The 14,709-nt window shown below is 40.4% G+C and overlaps 1 protein-coding gene across 1 annotated transcript in view; it reads right to left on the bottom strand.

The window, feature by feature from the left end:
* The window catches only part of RSRC1 (arginine and serine rich coiled-coil 1), a 170,664-nt gene that overhangs the window by 36,100 nt on the left and 119,855 nt on the right, over window positions 1-14,709 (bottom strand). The window lies entirely within an intron of this gene.

Raw genomic sequence — 14,709 nt, 5'->3', positions numbered from 1 at the left:
TTTTTTCTAATGCTTTGGTGGATCCTAAGGCACTTTTGAATAGTTTGCTTTAAAAATAAACTTTGAGATTCCTCTGAAATCAATTAGAAATAAGAACAGGTATGCAAGACCACAAAACATAAGTCTGAAACCTCATTGCTAAGATAAAAAAAGGTATCTACAATCTTCATGCAACAAATGCTTTTAAAATCATCACACAAATCGTGGAAGTCTAGTTTGGGGTTTATTTAGTTATTTATGGGCCTACTGTTATTCTTATACAACTCAATAAGAGCATTCCAGGTGACTTCAGCACTACCAGGAACCAGCCCTCTCTTTTGAGAATAGAAAGGTTTAAGGCATTCAAAGTTGTCATAAACATGCATCTCTTCCTGAGCTGAAAGGTTGATGTGAAAATCAATTAAAACCAAAAGCCAAAACATATTATTCTCTAAGCTACATAACAGTTTCCCTAAACCCAAGAATCTCATTGCTTTCCAAACAAATTAACTTAGCCTCGTAACCTTCCGAAGCCAGATAGTTCGGAGGACAATTTTAGAGGAACACATGAAGACCCAGGTAAGATGGGTGGATTCGGCATCACGCGTGGAGTCTGGTGCATGGCCCTGTTGCACAGCCAAGGTCTCCAATCCAAGGCCATGCCCTGTCCTTGTCTTGTCCTCCCCAGGACCGTTCATTCGTGATGGGACCTGCCAACCATTCAGGTCCAATTACCTACTGTGTTTGGATGAAAAATTAGCTTTATGTTCTATTAGCCACGCATTTATGAGGAAAAAAGCTGCTAATCCATACAATTTCAGAAATAAATGATGTTATTTTGAAAAAAATACTTATTTGATTAAAATTTAATCAATCACTAATAAAAATACTTAAATCTTTTCTGAAAAAACAGAATTGGCAATGCATTTCAAATACAAATGTCATTTTAGTCTGTGCATTGAGAATGACAGTTGGCATTTTTTCTGGGGTTAATAACAGAATTTAGCCTGACTGCTTGTCAGAAAACTTGAAAAATTCTGTCACAAAACTTAGATTCCGAATGAACCCTTCTTTCATCTGCCAATTTAAAAATGCCAAGAATCACCACGTTAAGTGAAAACCAAGTAGATGACAACTAATCTGGCTATCCAAAGGAAGTACTAAGCCACAGAGCACTTAAAGGATCACAAAACACAACACTCAAAAAAGCCAAACCACCCAAGAGTACCTCGTAAGGGCTCTGCAAATTTTCACCCTGTGCTTTGGAACTGAACGGGAATGTAACGACTAAGGAGGTAGTAGTGGCTCCTCTTAGCAATGCTGCCATCAGAGACGCATCTATACAACTGTGCTGAAAATTCACTCTGGCTTGACAGTTTCATATAAGGCCTCACAGCAGCTCTTTCAAATAAACCTTCCTAATATGTGGTGGAGGAGATTCTTGAGACAGAGAAGTACAATCACGCATTTTGTGTATGCTACCCCAGCAAACACAACAGTTTTTCCTGGTTCATCCCAGCAAACAGTGAAAAACACCAATTTTGAAACAGGATTAAACAGCTGGTGACAACTCCTATTCATGAACTATGCATAAAAATATTCCCCGTGGGAGTGTGTGGGTACAGGGTTCACACCTGTACGCATGGGCATGAGACGCAAAACCCCTTTGCTCTTCTAGGGGTGTGATGGAGAAGAGACATGCTCTGCAGGGATCTAAAGAACTCCATCTCCTTTCCCCAAACTCATGGACCACTAGCTTATTTCCCAAAATTTGCTTCTGGGCACTGGCCCATAGCTATTGCTTGACAGCCACTAGCCTTTCCTGTTAAAGAGTAGTCTTTGGCCACTTAACTACACTTGAAACTACCAATAAACACAGTAAGATCTCTTGCACACATTGTCCAAATAACAACAAATTGCAAAGGTAAGTATCCAGATTCATTTCCCTGGTCTTACTGCTGCTATGAAGACACCAATACATGTAATCAGGTGCAACCAAATGGGACTTCACAAGGGAAAACATCCACAGTTGACCCCAGCTAAGGCAGCCAGTTGAGTCTGACTCTATGGCATGTAAAATGGTCCCACATATGGTCCCAAACGGGTGATGGAAGCACCACCTACTCAGCAGAAAACGCTTGTGGGTACTTCCCAGAGGGACAAAAACAGACGAGCTTTATCCTTGCTCTGTGTTTCACTCTTTCAACAGGACCACTCAGTAGCAGAAGAGAACATTTGGATTTCCTTCTGTTTTGAAGAACAAAACTACTAATATTCAAATGAAGAAACCTGAATATACCTCAAAGACAATGGCTGATAATGTGCAAATTTACAGCTTTCTCCCTTGCACAGTGATCTCTGGAAGATTATCATCATTGTTTATCATTTATGCTCTATCTTTTCTGAAGTCACAGGCAAAAGGACGTGACTAAAGCTAGTCTACTTTAATGTATGCATTATTTGGTTATCTGCAATCTAGAGACCCAAGCTTACCTGGGCAAATTTCCAGCATCAGAAATACAAACGTTAACCAAAGATACACCTGGAAAGGTTAATGAAAACACACTAAGGAATTGTTGCTTATTCATATTTGTCAAAAAATAGCATCATTTTCCCTCTTTACTCTTTTCTTTGCAATGAAGTTCCATTTAAGGGAGAAGTAATACAGTAGTTATTTACTGTAGTTTAATCCTAGTAATTGATGGCTACCACTGCAGAAGAGCGTGTGCCTTTTAAGGCCAGGCTGTACCGAACAGTATCGCACAGTGCATCTCCTCGTGCTCGCCTGAGCAATGAAGCGATGAGGCAGCCACGCTTCTCCCCAAGCGTCTCACAGTGCCAGGTCTCTTACGCTCTGAGACAGATGAGCAGAAAATGTGGCTCCACATAGACGAAGCTCTCCTCCGGGAAGGCTTAGCATCCGGCCTAGCGTCACAAGAAGTGCACAGCATCTAAGAGAGATTTGGACAAAGCTTTGGACAAAAAGTTGCCTTGTAGATCTCAATCTGTCACATACCTAAAATAGGCAAAAGATGTGTCTTGGGGTCCCCTCTGGATGCTCACAAAAGAGTCCTGCAGCCAGGATAAATACACATTGAGATTACAGGAATGAGATAACTTTGCTTTCTACACGGCAGTACGGATGTAAAGGTGTTCTGAAGCTCTCCAAAATACAGAGCACCTTCTCCTTCAGCACAGATTGCAGCTTTGCTGCGGGTGGGAGGAAGTGGGGAGAAGACTGACATTGTCTTGGACTAACCTAGGTGGATGTCTGAGACCAGTAAAGACATGAAGATGGGGAACAGTTCCATTTTCAAGGGATGACAAGATGAGGTTGCCAAAAGGAAAACCACCATGAACGTAACAGTAAATCCTATCACAGCTTGAAGGCTTCATGGACTTCCTAAAGACAGGAAGTGTCAGAAAAGAGTTGAGACATTGACTGGAAGTCCAGAGGCAAAAGCTGGAAGTGCATAGGTAGAGGTGACCCAACGAGGAAGGCTGTTCACCTCCTCTACACCTCAGGCACGTTTAGCGTGGCACTCTGTCAAAAACGGGGACTCGTTTCCTCGGGCGATGCTGAGGACAGCAGCAGTTTTACTGCAGTTCTGATAGCGAGTGAAGGAAAATTGAGGAAAAGTTCTGTGTTCCTGAAACACTACAGAACTGTCTTCGCCCTTTAAATGAGGAGATATTGATGAAAAATCCTTGTGAAGCAACAGAAAACAAAAAGCTCAAAAACCAAGGTATTTTTTAAGGAAACAAACAACAGCACACCGATGAAATAGAAAGCTAAAAACGTACTGCAGCCCAGTAAACTCCAAGACATAAGCAGTCTAAGCAAAATGCCCACAAGTGTTATTACCCAACAGTGTTAATATGAAAGACTGATGAAGAACCTGCATGGGGCCCCGAGTATCAGGAAAGGAAGCGGTGGAATACTTCCGGATCCCAGCGCAGAAAACCAGCAGGATTTACTGTGCATTAACTGCAAAATCATAAGACAGGCATCCAAAAGAACTTGACATCTGGCACCAAAAGGGGGAGTGTGTGTCAAGGAAAGATTTGTGCGAAAGACTTATTGCTGATGCCAACACGCACTCAATTACACTTCTGATAGCCTTGAAAGCAGAATACACAAAACCCAGCAAAATGTGTAGTTCTGCATTACAGTAAAGATCTCATTTTGATAGAAAAAAATTATGGGAAACTATACATTCTCAGCTTGTATCATTAACTACTATAATCATTTACTGTACGCAGCATTATTAAATATTCCCCCAGGATAAAAGGGGTAAATATATTGCTTAAAAATTCAGTGGCTGACTGTAAAATTTCATTGCAGATTAACTGATGAAGATGAAGAAATGCTGCTGAAAACAAACAATTTATCTTCACTACACAGAGCAGATCACTCTTGGAACTACGCCAAAAGCTATGTGGGTTTGAATTCGATAGCTACATTAAAAGAAAACTACGCCCGTACCACACACCACTCCGAACATCACTGAGTAAACAGTTTGCTGCAGTCCTGGTTAAATAATTCAAAAAAGAATTCTGGATATCAAACATATTTCTGAAGTATTATATGTCTTAATGCATGGCAAATAAATGCTTGTGTTTTAAAAAATATCTATTAATATCCATTAGAGTAAGCGGGAAAACAGAAAAATCAAAGACTCGAAACCAACAAAGGACTGGTTTCTCAGAGAGGATTTAAGAAAGATTTGTCATCAGCAAGAAAGTCACCTCCAAGGGCATGCATCTATAATATACACATGCATTTACACTTACTCATCTGCAGCCTTGAGAGATTCCAACTGGCTCTCGTAAGTCTGGACAGCATAATTTTAGTACAGACATGTGCATCTATATATTTGTATAGAGCTATAACAAAGTAATAAATAAACAGTATTATTCAACACCAGAAATTCCATAAACTTTCCCCAATTAGATTTCTATTCCAGGTAGCTTTAACTTATGAGTAGAATACTCTGCAAAGTCTGCTTTTGCACTTTACTTTAAGACTGTATTGCACGCATTATTAGAAAATGTAAATAATTTGAAATATTACAAGCTCAGTAAATGTTTAATGGTGTATAACTGTAATAGTGAGCAAAGGGAACGCCCGTCAAAGACCTTGCTGAATCGATGGCAATGCACCTCTGCTGAGGCCAGTCATCCATCACCTGTCAGGAAGAACGTTATTCGGAACTCGCATGTGAATCTACATGATGCCTGTGTATCTTTTGTATGAAATCCGTTCCTTTGGCTGAAGGTCTAATGGTCGTGTTCGTTCACACTCCTTAATTGCATTCCTCAATAGATTCGTGATAGCTTCTGCTGAGGGCTAGAACGCAGGAATCCCGTTTGGTTAAAACTCCAGCTGACCGTCTACAAGAACTGCAGAGACCAAGGCTACGTGTACAAAGGCAGATAGGGCAGTACAAAAGGAGCGAATCTGTGAAGCGGAAAGGCTGGTCACAGACCCAATGCCCATGCTGTTCACTTGTCAAGGGTTACCTCTTCTGACCAGCTAGACCAGAACTAGTCTATGTGAACTAGACAGCCGTTAATGGCCTGGGTAGGAGTGCCCTCCTGGAGCACGTCTTCTGAATTAATGTCATTTAAAAGGAGGTCGAGCCACGTGCTTCAAGACTCTGATGTGAAGCATAATGAAGTGCACTTAATGGGGAGGACTGAGATCACTCTAAAAGCACCTTCCTGGTTCACGCTACAGTGCTAAAGTAGACACCACTCCCTCATCCAAAACATGCTTTCCGCCCCGTGTTTTATTTTGGGTGTTAGTTGCAGCTCTGCATGTAATCTGCATGTTAAAGCTAAACCTCAGAGAAGTTGTGACAAAAGCCACAGGAAGAAGCATTTATTTGGGAAATAGCACTATGAAAAATCAGGGCGAAGTAATGGCTCTAAGGACTGAAAAGTACACACTTAGAGCTGGCATTTATATATACAGATATAGATACATATATCTCCCACAACCAGCCACTGAAGTTTCTCTCAACAACTCTTCAGAGACAGCTTTATTCAGAAATAATAGCTCAATTGCCTTAAAGAGCAAGCTCAACAGCTCTTACTCTGTTAGATGTGGTGTAAAATATTAAATAAAAACATCTAAAAAAAGGATAAAAAAAACTAATAGAACTTTAAGCAGTTATACTAGTACATGATCTTAAATTTGGGGAAATCAAAAGTCTTCCTGTATGCATCTCACGCTAGCAGGCCAATTGCTGGTTATTTCATAGAAGTAGCGTACAACTTGTTTTCTTCCCCAGGATTTAAAAAAAGAGAGAGACTTTATAGAGACACGTTAGAATTCAGCAACAGTCTTGCCTTAGTATTTTCTGGGGAAGTTTACCTATAGAGAGATATAAAGAAGGTGTTTCAAGTACGGAATGTCTCTCACAGGCATCTCGCAGCCAGAAACAAATCAGACTACCTAACATGATCCCAGCAAAACTTGGTTCTTTTCTGGTCTAGGTGTACGACGCAAACACATTCTTCAGGCCTGGATTTTCCTTACCTTCGCAGGGCTGAGCTGTACCAAAAGACTTAAAAAGTATTGTTTCTTATGGAAAGTTAGTAAGAATAAAGGTCCGACATACAATTATACAGGTATAACTAAAAGAAAAAATAGAAGAATTTTCTCTTTCAACATCTATGACAGATATTCTAGGTTCTTTAAATAAGCACACAGACAGATGTGAAAGACTAATGCTGAAGGACCATAATAAGGACAAAATACTAATTTTCCCTAAGAACAGTTATTCTCAGATCTATGGAGAAAGACAAAGTTTTCTTCTTTCTTAGGAATCTTCAACTCCTCCTTTAGAAAATGTATGGTAAGTTAAGACATAGTGCATCCCAATAATTAAAGCTCTTGCTTTAAATCTATTACTGTGCTCTTTTTAACTTCAAAAATTTAATAAAAACTGCAAATCGAACTCTCAAAATCACTGCAAAATTTTCTGAAAAACTGTATGTCATGTAACGCTTCCAGAGACAGTCTCCCGCTGCAATAGTTTTGAAAGAATTTTTTTTTGGTCTTAAACCCCAAAAGCTCATTACAGATCACTTCATGGCAGAGATCCCAACCATTAGGACAACACTCAAGGATTTAGGCGGGCTCTGCATGCCTTGGCAGGGTGTATTATCTGTGTGTGGGCATTTTCTGAACAATTTCGGATTGCTAAATATTTTCACAGAATATGAATATACATTTTCTTATCTCTTGCTTTTAACACCCTTTTTCTTGATCAAAGCCAATGCAATATTAACATGAGATTAATGAGACTGAGAACCTCACACAGGTATTCTGGAGTCTGACACAGCGCTGCTCTGCACGCTACCGGGAGCCAGCAAGGACGCCCGCAGAATTTTGTTCGGCCTTACGTAGGATTATTTTGTGATTATTTAAAAACTCTTGTTCATATGTTACAACCAGAGCAATAAATATCCCTGAAAAATACATTTAACTGCTTTAATTACTGTTTTGTTCCAGTATTTGATTTCAAGTTCTTTGAACAAGCTAAAAATCAATAATAAGCAGGATACACTAGTTTTGAGTCAATGCGATAAAAATAGGTAATAAAATGCTACTGGTTAAGCAGGATGTGCTGCGCACAGGTCAGCCCAAGGTCCCAGGTAAACACGTTGCCTGTGTCCTGGAGCCGTGTTTCGTGCCCGCCGCCTCCGCTCCGCAGGGTCCTCCCCGGCTCCGCTCTACACATCGGGCCACTGCACCCTATCGATCTTCTTTAAATCCCCAGAATAATAAATTTCAAGACAACACAGCACAAGCTGACTAAAGCTCTTTAATTACATCACTGCTGAAAGGAAATCATTGATCAATGGCATTATGGGAAAATAAACTGCCCCCCAAACCAGATCAAAGTCAATGAAATAGCTGAGTAGCTGCCCCAGTTGGGACTTGCCCCAGATTAGTGCTGGTGGACAAGCAAAAGAAGCTATCCTGACACATGCTGCTTACCCGGGTTTTGAAGCGCTCCCTGGCAGGTGTCATGCTCTAAGCATGGTTTTTGATTACTCTAATTAAATATAATATTATCAACAGATCTTCCTATTGATCCCTAAACCCCCCTTCTAAATAGAAAATTAAAAGCTCCGAGAGGGGGACCTGGAGGCTAACAGGTAGTTTTAATGCTTTTGATCTTACATCAGCTTTCTCTATGTTGTTTCCTAAAAGTACTATCAATTACTTATTACGGCAAACACAGGATTTCTTCTTAATATTTTCCTTCACTAGAATAACATCATCTACTACGTTACCAGCTAAATATAAAAAAATCACCTACAACAGCACCAATACAGTTATAGCAGATTTGATACCAGCTTCACTTTTTTAACCAAGAGTTTAATGAAAACATTAAACAAGCTCAAATGAACAGTGAAGCTGGCTTTAGATTTTAGACCTGGATTGAATAAGAACAAATTTATAATATAAGCATAAGAAAATACTTATTTAGTTATAAACAAAGTACATAGAGTTTCTTTTCATCAGCTAGTGACTAAAAATATTCAAATATGAATATTTGCATACAGCATAAACCCTCATATATACATTTCATACACACCATAAAAAATTAGGAAACCCTCATGACATTAGAATAAAAGGGATAAGTATTTGTATTCCTTTTTTTGTGTGTGTGTGTTTACGGCGCTCTGTAGGCGCTTGCTATTACCGTGATCAATTGCACATTAATCAAATGAGAAATGACTATATAATCCCCCAACTTTGTCTGGTAAAGACTCATTTAGCGTTATTGCTTTTCGCTGGCAGAAGCGCGAGCTGCTCTAATAGGCACGCTTTCGCTCCCTGCTCCAGCGCTGCTTATTCATTTCCTATTCCCTCAGGTGGTTCTCGCTGCTAATGCCCAAATGGCATCAACCTGTTGTTGGGCTCGGCTCTGAAAAGGCCAGCCTGCTGGCTAATTTACCAGGGGATTAAAGCCCTGAAACCACTTCAATCTGTTACTGTGTTTCGGTGTAAAAGCCCTTCCCGCGACAGCGAGCCGCCCGAGTGAAACGGAAAATCTCATTTTGAGAAGAAAAAAATTCAAAGTAGGAGACATTTAAAGTAATACCTGCACATGCCAAATACATCGTGTGCAGGTGCACAAATTTATAGCCTTAAAGCTGATAAAATTGGGAAATATAAAGTGTTGTGATATAGCTAAGAGGATTTATGCCTTTTTACATTTAAATACACTGATGCCGTAGTTGATGCCTAATCTGAAACTTTGATAATGTAAACCATTTCCCACTGACTTCAGTTGGTATTAAGAGCTCTCCACAGCTCTAAGCGTTTTGCCTAATTCTTTGTTTAAACACTCCCGTTTGGTGTCCGTCTCCGGAAACGGCGGCTTAGTGCTTACGCCAGCAGTTCGGGGGGCGACGGGAGAGGGCTGCGCTTGGGCTCTTCTGCTGACAGTTGCTAAAGCCCGATCCCCTAAAGACGTCAAGATTGTGAACCGTTATATTGAGACCCCACAGGATTATCAAGCTAATAAAACTAGGGATATTGGTCAGTCTTTGTAGGGAAGACGCTCTGCGCGGTTGCACGTGGGCTCTGAAGCGGCAGCAGCGCCTCGGCGTCGATCACGCGCGCGAGCACGGCCGCGGCACCCTCCCGGCCACCCCGACCCCAAACCTTCCCCGCTTTCTTCCTCTGCCCTCACAAGTTTAATAAACAACAACAAAGCTATAATACTTCAACACTTTAAAAAGCGGGTGCAGTGATTCATAACTTATCTCGTAACTAAGATTTTATGACAAATAGATACAGCCATCAGTCATGCAGTTGGGTACGTCAAAAAAAGTGAGTTTGCAATTTATAAACCTATGCAGTATTGCATGAGCTACGCTGCATAAAAACACATTTCAAGGGAGTTATTGAACCGGGGAAAGCTAAAGTTTTTAAAATCAAATATACTGTAGATTATGAATTTGTTTGCACATCACAGCAGTTCCACATAGTGACTGATGTTCAGTTTAGAAAAGGAAAAGAAATATTATCCTCTTTCTTCTTCCAGTGCTATGCTACTAATGTTAGGTGGTATCCCCTGTACTTCTCAATGCCAAGAATACAGATTTTCTGGAATTATAAAATGCCAGAAAAAAACCCGCACATCAGTGCCAAGGGTTTGAGAGAAAATGAAAGCCTGTAAATTAGTATTTGTAAGACATGCATATTCAGAAATATTTAACATAAGGGCAGCATACTCAGGATCACATTTCAATAAATTTTATGATTGTGACAACACGAAATTCTCTGACAATGAAAATATTGGAATTGGTGGTTTACTGTACATGTGAATGCTTAAGGATTTCCAAAATTAGTGCTGAGAAGATGCATCCTGGGCATCATGAACCGTTAAGCTCATTATTGATAAAAGGAATAAAGAAATACTCTTCAAAACATGAATTAGAATGACCTTACCTATTTAATATAATGGTTACCCCATTCATTTCGGTTAGAAATGAAGGTAAATATTTGTAAATCAGTTTTACAAGTACACATTTTCTCAGACTTTCAGGGATCTGTAAAACCTGCTCTTTTATAATCTTGTGGTTTCTTTTTCCGACTTTACTTAATATGACATTATTTGCTCAGAAATACAATAAAACCAAATATTTTAAATAACTGAATATGTTCTAGTACAAGTTTTTAAAAGGACCTTTTCCCTAATCTTATAAATATTCCACATCACCTGGGGAATAGCTTTCTGCTGGAACAGACCCAGCCATTAACCAGTTTTGTTCCACAAACTGGTTCTGTTTGAGACGCCGTGCAGGCGAGATGGCTTTCCAGGAAACCCTGGTTTTTAAGACGCAAGCTGCCATCACCTTCCCCATGTTTCTGCAGCCACCCTGACACCATACAACAGCAATTCGCTGCAAGAGTTTTAGGAATCTCTAAATATTCATTTTAACTATAATACTGGCTGTCAACATCTGAGATTATTATGCTCTTCTAAGAATAAAAAATTTCTAATGACAACCTTTCCATGCAAGTCACAAGTTTTCCAGTGAAAATTTCTACTTGGAAAAAAAATCTGCTTGTGTTTCCACTAAAAAAAAAAAAAAAAAAAAAAAAAGCGCAGCTAAACATTAGACTTGCTGCTTCGACAAACTATTATTACATGCTTCACCAGTCCATTAAAGAAAGTAATTTAATCAGTTTGTATTTTCTCAGGAAAATCTCATTCAGAGAAATTTTATTGCCAGCTATCTAAATAGTAAATACTTATTATCCTCTCAAAATGAGTTTTTGCTTGCCACGGGCAAACCCACTGCTGTTATTGTAGTGCTCTGTCAGAGAAACAAGAAGTTAAAAAGGTTATAAAGATACCATTAACGTCACGGGACTGTCTTGTCAGGACTCAAAAGTGCTTAGTAATTGAGGGTTTTATTCAAAGTGTATTAGCACCCACATAAACGGCACAGCTAATACGACGCTTTAGGCTTGATTTTGTTGCAGCCCTGCATAATCGCCTCCGAACAGCGGGATCCCGTGAACGCGCCTGCGGAAGAGCACAGCTCGTCTGCTCCCCCGTTCCAGGCTCGCCTCCGAGCAGGAGGTGCGGAGCGCGGGGGCGCGGGGCGAGCCGCGGGGCCTACCGCTTCGCTCCAAAAACGATGCTCCTTGCCACTAAAAATGCTAGGAATAGGCCTGTTCAAGAAGCCTAATAAGCTTTAAAAAAAAAAAAAAAATACAGCTGTGCAGAGGCACTGCAGCAGAAACTTGAAAATAAAAAAATAAAAATTCCTAAATTATCTTGATACCTTGCTGTAATCCAGCAGAACCTCAGCAGGAATTTACCTGGCTGCACACCTACATCCGGCCACAGAGCTACCCCGTTTCGGAGGTGTCTCCTACAGGCGGAGGGGTTCTGCCGCGGTCAGGTGAGCCGAGAGCAGCCGGAAGCTCTGGGTGCTAGGGAAAAGCTCTGGATTTGAGTTTGAAAATATCAAATGCCAAAAACTACTGGTGCTGCATCTGCTGGAAACAGGGATATTTTAATAGGAAATTCCAAGCGGATATACATCCAGGAAGCCATCAAACTCCCGATACTGCGCGTAGTTAACGGCAAAGAAAACCCTTCCGAGACCGGAGTCGCAGACGCTCGCTAAGGGCCGGCTCCCGCGGAGGAGGCGAGCGAGCGCCGTTTCCTCTCTCATTCCTGTTCCCACCCGCGTTCCTCCTGCGATAGCCTGTGCTAGGTGCAGCTCCAGCCTCGCGTAAAGAAAATAATTGCATTATTCATACTAATAAGGAAAGGGATTTACCAGAAACATAGTCCTCCTCTTTTTTTTTTTTTTTTGGTCAACTACAGAACAAATCCAAACATGGGCTGTTGCCACAGACCTCCTTGCTCTAAAGCGAGGAAGTCCATGTCCCTTATTTTCTGCCATGCTCTGAGAAACATAGGTCAGCACTGCACGGCGTGCAAGAGCACGTCCTTTTGCAGACTACGTTTCATTACCTGGGAACCCGACTGCCGAAATGCCCCTGGACCTCTACTTGCGTGAAGTCCCTTCAGAGGGAACACGCACCATGGCTGCACGGAAACCGTCTCTAGCTGTAGAGCACCGCCTGCACGGAAATGCTGACCCGGGATGCTGCAGACCAACACTTCAATCCATCATAAAGCATCTGGACAAGGCATTTTCAATTGACACTTGAGACATCATTAAGTGCTAAAGGTATTGCCAAAGCAATGTAGCACAGGCTGTTCTCAAGTTCATGCTCATATTTACAGCTAAAAGGAAAAAATACATTCCCTTACTGAAACAGTTTCCAACCTCATTGCCCAAAGCGTTAAGGAGTCAGTCAAAGGTTCACAAGGAGATCGCAGCGCTTCCAAGCGTCGATGACGACAATCTCCAATAACCTGTTATGAAAGAATCAAGTCTAGAGACCTCCTTGCCAAACATGTAAGACTTAATGAAAGACAAAACTGGTCCAGATTTACATCAGGGACTGAGGACTCTACACTATCAGCTTCAGCAGATCCGATATGACCAATATGACCAGTTTTGAAACATTCAGGATAGATTTTGATAGTTAAAGGCAGGAGATTGACGGGGGCGGAGGGGGGGAGGACGATACATAAAATGGAAGTGCTGCAAGTTTCCCTACACAGTGAGTAAATAATGCTCTGGTTAAATTTATGTTCCATGACAAATAATTTGAACAACACAGACAGGTAATAATTACACTTCTATAATACAGCTCAAGATGAACAACTTTAATATATTGTAGGATGTTGACAGCACAACATCCTATTGGGATTATTTGACTGTTAGAACCTGCTTATTGCAACCTTGCTGAACTGACTGTTGGGGCTAAAATTTTACATGCTTAGGTGTCCTTCAGTTGATTTTTCTAAGCTGTGTTTGTTCTGTTTTGCTTTGAGGAGAGAAATTATCCATACAAAACCATTTCTGAAGATGGATCAAGGAAAGATGTTTTGCCTATGTTAAAAAATACTGGGGATCTTTTTTTTAAAGGAGCTTTACAGCCCTCAATATTTGAAAAAGCAATCTGGAATACAACAAGAAGTAGCTTCTGCATCAAGAACTCACTTTTTCTTGTCCCCATGAAATTATGCCTAAATTTGCTCAAGCTGTTAACCCATGAAAAAGTCAGAGATTACTAGTGACATATGCAAACATTGTAGAGCAATTCCCTCAGATTTCTTCTCTGAGAAGGTTTAAGCCCAGATTTGAAAAATGAAGTTGAACTTTCTATATAATTTATTCAAACTGGGCAGGGCTGGGCACAAAAGCTGAAAGGAAGGAGAATTTCTCTGAAAGCCTTTTCAACTTGTGCTTTGCTGAAGAAAAGACTGCTTAAAGTGTAAGATCTAGACCATGTAAAAATACATGCAGATTAAGACAAGCTGCTGGTCAGAATACCAAAAAACCCTGTCAGCATGAATACAAATTCTTGTTGTTTTGCATACTCAAATTTTGCACCCATTTGTCCTGATCAAATACTCATGTGAACAGTATCCAAGTTTTCTAAGCAAGTTTTCTTCTCTTTCCCCTTCCCTCTTTATTCTATTTACTACCTGTAGCTGTCCCAACCACTCCTATCTGCAGGTCTTCCCCTCAATTTAACTTCTAGCTGTTTCACATTGTTCCAGTCTTCCACTGCTTATTTCCTTTCCCCCTTAGTTTTACCCACTCTTCAGACCAGGGAATCGAGAGATGAAGTGTTACTGCAAATCAGAAATACTCTGTGGTTACACCCTTACTCCAGGTGAATCAAACCAGGCTGCACATGGATGGATACATGCAAGTGAGAAGAACAGAAACAATTTCCAGGATGAAATTCAGCTGCGTTTTTCCAAACAGCAACTGCTCATATTTCATATTTTCATACTGACATGCTAATTAATAGAAACACTGCTAAGAATACTGTTTATAGCACTGAATTTTCATTTAAATAAGTTATTAGGTGTAGGATCAATTATTATCAATTCTCTGTGCAAATTACTTTTATTAAAAAGCCTGGTAGTACATAAGCAAATACAGATATCACTGCCTTCCCCTGCCTTTCAGCATTGTATAAATATCAAACAATGTAACAGACACTATTTAATCTCCATTGACTATATTTAATGACTCTTAGCCTGAATATAAATAGCCAGCTGGTTCCCGTGCCCCTGCTGCTCTGGAACC

Source organism: Apteryx mantelli, chromosome 9 (assembly GCF_036417845.1).
Source record: "Apteryx mantelli isolate bAptMan1 chromosome 9, bAptMan1.hap1, whole genome shotgun sequence".
In the NCBI taxonomy this organism is placed as follows: Eukaryota; Metazoa; Chordata; class Aves; order Apterygiformes; family Apterygidae; genus Apteryx; species Apteryx mantelli.
The sequence above is the reverse complement of the archived record's forward strand: the minus strand, read 5'-3'. Positions and strand labels throughout refer to the sequence as shown.